Source organism: Passer domesticus, chromosome 23 (genome assembly GCF_036417665.1).
Source record: "Passer domesticus isolate bPasDom1 chromosome 23, bPasDom1.hap1, whole genome shotgun sequence".
NCBI classification, from domain to species: domain Eukaryota; kingdom Metazoa; phylum Chordata; class Aves; order Passeriformes; family Passeridae; genus Passer; species Passer domesticus.
The window spans coordinates 4,991,642-4,997,373 of record NC_087496.1 but is presented as its reverse complement, the minus strand read 5'-3'; the positions used below and the strand labels follow the sequence as shown (position 1 = coordinate 4,997,373).

Genomic DNA, 5,732 nt, shown 5'->3' with positions numbered 1-5,732 from the left:
CGGTGGTGATTCCACCAGCACTGAGAGCTCCACTTCAACCTGGACACAGTTACCCCCACGTGTGCCTTCAAATCCAAGAGAAAATTGGTCCAAATTGGAAATTCTGGCACACGGAGCAGTGCTTTTCTTGATCTCAGCACTGGGGTTTGGTTTGATGAGTTAATCCCGTACAGGAGGATGTTCTGTCCCCAGCTCAGTGTCCCCTGCTGTCCTCTCACACCCAGCTCTCCCCCAGCCCCTGGGACTGGCAGTACAGTCAGCAAGAAGTTGTGATTTGGGTTTTGGTGAGAGCCCTAATGAAACACGACCTGTCATCGTGTCCCTGTGACAGCAGGGGCTCACCAGCCTCACCCCAGCACTCAGGAATCCAACTCCTCACAGGGACAACCTCGTGGAAAAAACCCAAACAAGGCAGAATTATCATCAAATTGCTGCTTTCCACTGCCTCAGGTTCAGAACTGGGTCTAAAATATTTTCATTTTCTTTTCCAGCTAGATCTTCAAGTATCAGCATCTTGTATGTATGAAAAAAAAAACCACAAAAGGCTTGCAATTTTTTTCCCCCACGCTCATATTTTTTAAAAATGAGAAATGCATTTAATGCTTTCTGTTAGGGAAAAGAGGAGAAGAAAACAAATGAGGGCGTATGAAAACTAATAATTCTCCATCTCTCCTCTCATTTCATGAACAATCTTGCTCAGAGCTTTGGAAAACCTAATGAAGTTGAAAAGACAAAGAGGTTCTGATTTTTTCCTCCAGATTCCTCCCCTGTGTTGTGAGCCATCTGTAGCTCCACTGAAAGACATTTTCCACTCAGTTAATCCAGAGACTAAACCTTCCCAAACTCTCTCCATGTTTTGTGTTAAGAATCCATTGTGAGATCCTGTTATCGGTGCAGCTTGAGATACTGCAGTGACATAAAATCTTGTAGATAATACAGGCTGAGCTGCATTCAGAAAGCACCTGATAAAACCAGCAGAAATGCAAAAAAAATCCACTTTTTTCACCCAATGACCTCCCCAAATCTGTGTCTTGCTCTTGACTTTTTATGAGCAGTTTGGCTTTAGGTCTGATCCAAAGCCCTTGAAATAATTTGAGAGATTCCTGTTGACCCCACCAAGGCTGACATCAATCCTGGGGACTCCAAAGGAGCTGCTGCATCTTTCAAATACAAAGATGAAAATTTGTGCCCAATTCATTTCTTTTCTCACAGGTACAGCTGCCACTTGTACCTTGATTTTTCCATGGTGCTGCTCTGGAAAATGTGTGCAGGGTTTGACCATAAATTCCCATCTTTTCCTCTGTGTAAACTCGTGTTTGATCAGGATCTGGCTCTGCTCTGGGAAAACCAGAGAGGTGATGGGAGTAGGATCAAGCCCTAATGAACACCATTTTTTAAGACTTTTGGCTTCCCAGCGTGTGCCACCCTAAATAAATGGCTGCTGGTGCTGTAGCAAAACACCCAGAGTGTGGTTTTAGTGCAGAATAATCACTAGGAAAGGCAGATTATAAATTCTAGCAGTGAAACATGACCGTGATAAAAACCACAAATAGACCCAGAAGGGCTCGTGGCGATTTAAGGCAGATCTGTTAAAACGTGTGCACAATATTACAACATTGGGATTGTGCTGAGCTGGGCTTTAAAGAGTTTAAACCCCCCCAGAGGGCTCCACCAGCTCGGGTGTCACCTGGATTCCCTGTGACATCAGTCAGGAACCCTTTTGAGGGGCAGCACCTTCAGAGCACTCCCACAACACTGCCAGCACCGTGCTCATTCCTTCTTTACTTCAACCCTAAATGAAGCCTGATCGCTCCCCACCTTATTTATTCCTTTTAATTGAGCTGCTTCATTTCTACAAAGTAGATGCAGCCCTCGTGAAAGCGGCTCTGTATTGATCAAACCTGACCTATTTTCTTGGTGCAGCCACCCAGCTCCCGTGGCAGCAGCAGCAGCACAAACCTGCTCCATCAATATCCTCCGTTTGCTGCAGCAGGGAGGAGGTGCACGACCAGGGTCTGAGACCTGTTCACTCATCGATCTGATTAATAAAATCATCAATGGGTGAATTATTATCAATTGCAGGGACAGCTTTTGGGGCACACACGCCCCGTGCTCTCAGTCGCTCGTTTTTCACAGGTTTGAACAGCCAGGATTTACCCTCCCTTTGGTTGGAATTCTGCATATTCAGATGAAAAAATGAAGAAATTCAACTTAATAATTGTATTTACCTGTAGAGAATTCTGCACTGCTTAACACTGTGCCACTTGAGTATTTCAAAAGAGTTTTAAACCAAAACTTTCCCAGGAATCTTGATGAAGAAGAAAATTATGAAGTTTAACAGAACTGGTCACAAACACACCAAGAGACTCAAAACCTCCACAGAAAATTCAGGCTCAGAGTTCAGACCTCTTGAAACATACGCTTGAGATTTCATGTTTTGCTCCTTATTCCATCCAATGTCCTTTTTTTTGTTGTTGTTGGGAAAAAGCAAGGAGGAAGCTTACAGCTTCACAGCCCTGCTCCAGGCCCCATGGTCATCCCAGCCCCCTTTAATATATTTATTTATTGAAATCCAGCACCCCTATTCTGAGGAACTGAAGCCACCATTCCGTGAGCCACTCTTCCCCCCTCAGGAACGCTCTTGCAGAAATTTGGAATTTATCAGCAGAGATTAATTGAATCCCACCAGTACTGTACATCAAATGGAGGAACAGGGCCCCTATTTATCTCTTAAAGTTCTGAAAATGAAAAACATCTAATCACTGGTTGCCTTTGATGAATGCCTCATTGTTCTCCTCGCCGGAGAGGCATTTCATATGGCACTGGCAATACAGTGCTGCTGGGGAGGGGGCTGCAGCCCGGCTTGGAAAAGTATAATTCCATTTACATCCAACAGAAATATAAAGTTTCCATGATACTGGATTCTTTTTTTCTCTCTCTTTTCTTTTTTTTTCCTTCCCTCCCATGATAAAAAAAAAAAAAATGTTCTTAAGGCGGAGCAAGCAGAAACTAATACAATTAAATACTTTGCTTTGCCTGCCAAGGACATTTGACTGCTACTGTGCTACATCAGGTATGTAATGAAAGGCAAATGACAACGAATCTTAATGTGGTGGGGAGCTGGGGTAACTGTAGTTTTATGTCAGGGATAGCCTGGCAGAGAAAAGCTGCATTGTACCCAGGATTAGCAGAACTGCAGGATTTCATTAATGACCGAACAGCTCTGGAGCAAAACAAAGATAGTTAGGGAGTAAAAAGAGAACATGACCAGAATGTGTGGCACTAATTGGAAATGTATATTATCTTCCCGTGCTGGGGGAGCAGGCTCTGGGTGCTGCCATTGTCATCTGGGCAGTGTCACTGGGCACAAAGGCTGTTCCCAGGTTGGGGCAAAGCTGGAGGAGCAGGCAGCAACAGTTGGGGATGATGGGGTTTGGGGTGGGCTCGTGGAACAGGAAACAGCCAGGCTCAGGTGGGGCAGGGCTCCCATCTCCAGCTCCTCACCCTCCTCCTAGAAGGGGCAGCCTCAGCAGGTTCCTCACCCAGACTGGATTTCTGCCTGAAACACCCATCCCTCCCTCCCTGCCCAGACTGGAAATGACAAAACAGAGCGGCCTTTCAGAGCAGAAAATGAAATTTGCTCCTGGACAGCTTCATTTTTCTCCAGAGTCAGCAGCAGCAACACTTTCTCCCAGGCAGCGTCACTTCCAGTAAGTCATCACTTCCATTTGCAAAGCAAACTGGAATACTGGAAACTGGAAAACGACAGCTCTGCCCATGCAGAGATGGTGCAAAGTCGATTAAAAGCAGCAGGAATTGCTGCACTGCTCATTCTGTACCCAACTTTGTGTTGGTCACATTGCTCAGCCCTTATTTCTCACAATTCCTCATTCTTCTTCCAAGAAATCAGAGCTTTTTAATATTTTTATAAATATCTACAGAATACACAAGTTGTCTGCAGTCATATGCAGCAGCTTTTTGCTCAGGACAGTGAGAAAAATAAAAGTGGAAGGATAAAAATCCCCCATTTTCCTGCAAACCCTGCAGTTCTTAATGGGACAGACTCTCCCTGTACACTCAGCTCCTGTTGCAGGGCTTGGGGCTGTGATATTTACACCCACTCAGATGCTTTTTTTACATGGTCAAAGTGGTGTAAAACAGCTCAAGTCAAATGACAATTAAGCTTATTACTTGAGACAGCTTTTTTTTTTAAGGAAAAAAAACCCCAAACTGCTTGCCCTTGACCACTAGGCAGAAGGGAGGGGGAAGGGAGGGAGAGAGGGAGGGAGGGAAGAGAGACTCCTTAAGACAATTTTGAAACAGTCCAGTACTTCCCTGATCACTTTGCAAAGTTGAAATATGATTACAACCTTTTTGCATACAGAAAGGACCCATTTAAATGAAAAATTAGCTGCCTTAACAGGTCAAGCACACAGTTACATTAATGTTGTGTAGAACAATAAATCAACTTCGATCCCCAATTGAAAAAATGCTAATTTAGCCCAGCGATTCACTGATTGTACTTCCCCCCGTGGATGGAAATCTTTTCTTTTATATTTTTCCCCCCTCTTTTTTTTTTTTTTTTTATTTTTATTCAACACCAGGCAGCGATTTGCCGGCCCTCCTAATGGCGCTCTCGCAGACTATCAGCATTTCAGTGGAATTCTGATCATGGTTTTAATATTCCATGCAGCTTTGCCCCCTCTGATTTCATGCTGAAACATTAACAAGAGCTGACACTGGAGATTAGAAGCAGACAGCTGGAATGCCAGGTCTTTGTTGCAGCATGGACATGAGCCAACATCGTTCAACCGCAGCCAAGAGGGACCTGGGAAAGTCTTCTTAAGAAGGGGAGGTGGGAGAGGGGCAGACAAGGTAGTTTACTGAAGGGCATATACAAGTAGATAATTGCAGAGCCCTTTCATCTCTTAAAGCCAAATTCTAATCAATCCCGGTTTATTAAGAGGGTCATTAAAGGTAAAATTAAAGGGGGGAGGAAGAAAAATCGCCATTAAGCTCGGCGAGCATAAAAGTTCGGAGCAGAAAGCGACTGCACGGCCACAGCCACCTCTAATTTGGCTGCTTGTTGTTTGCAGTGGTGCTGGTTGGAAATGCAGTGCTGGTCTCCTTTAAAAAAAAAAAAAAAAAAAAAAAAGATTTAATCCACTTAGTTCCAGGTGAATAAATTGAGAAATAAAACTGGATTTATGTGCTGGTGCAGTGTGTGAACTGTAAATTCCCAGGCAAAAAGGAGGAGGTAGTATAACACAACATTCTTGTGGCTAATAAATTGTTTCCCGAGAAGAGAGACCTAATAAAGAGACATAATTTCATCCAAACCATGGGGCAACTCTTACTCTTCATCTGTTCTTCAGGGAGGAGCTTGGGGAGGGGACAGCAGATGCTCCATGGCAATGCTGGGTGGGTTTTGGGGGCTGTTTTGGGTTGGTTCTTTTGAATAGGAACTTCTGAAGTTCCAGTTTTGTGGTGTATATATGGATATAGTGTGCATTGACATACATGTAGAGTGTGTATATATACACCATATAGAGAGAGAATATAAATAATAAATATAAAAAAGATATGTAAATAAATAGTGCAGATACTCAGACAAACCTGGGGTAAATCGGTCAAGAAAGGAATTTCAGACGAAGGCAGCAGAGGGGGAAGGAGCTTAGCACTGAAAATGACACCTGGGAAAGCCCGAGGATCACAGTGTTTATCACATCACA

The 5,732-nt window shown here is 43.9% G+C and overlaps 1 long non-coding RNA gene across 1 annotated transcript; it reads left to right on the top strand.

The window, feature by feature from the left end:
• The first annotated feature begins 2,995 nt into the window (after window positions 1-2,995).
• On the top strand, window positions 2,996-5,305 carry LOC135285478 (uncharacterized). Its single transcript, XR_010350297.1, has 3 exons — window positions 2,996-3,073; window positions 3,591-3,710; window positions 4,694-5,305. It is a non-coding gene; the product is annotated as an uncharacterized LOC135285478 (long non-coding RNA).
• The last annotated feature ends 427 nt before the right edge of the window (window positions 5,306-5,732 follow it).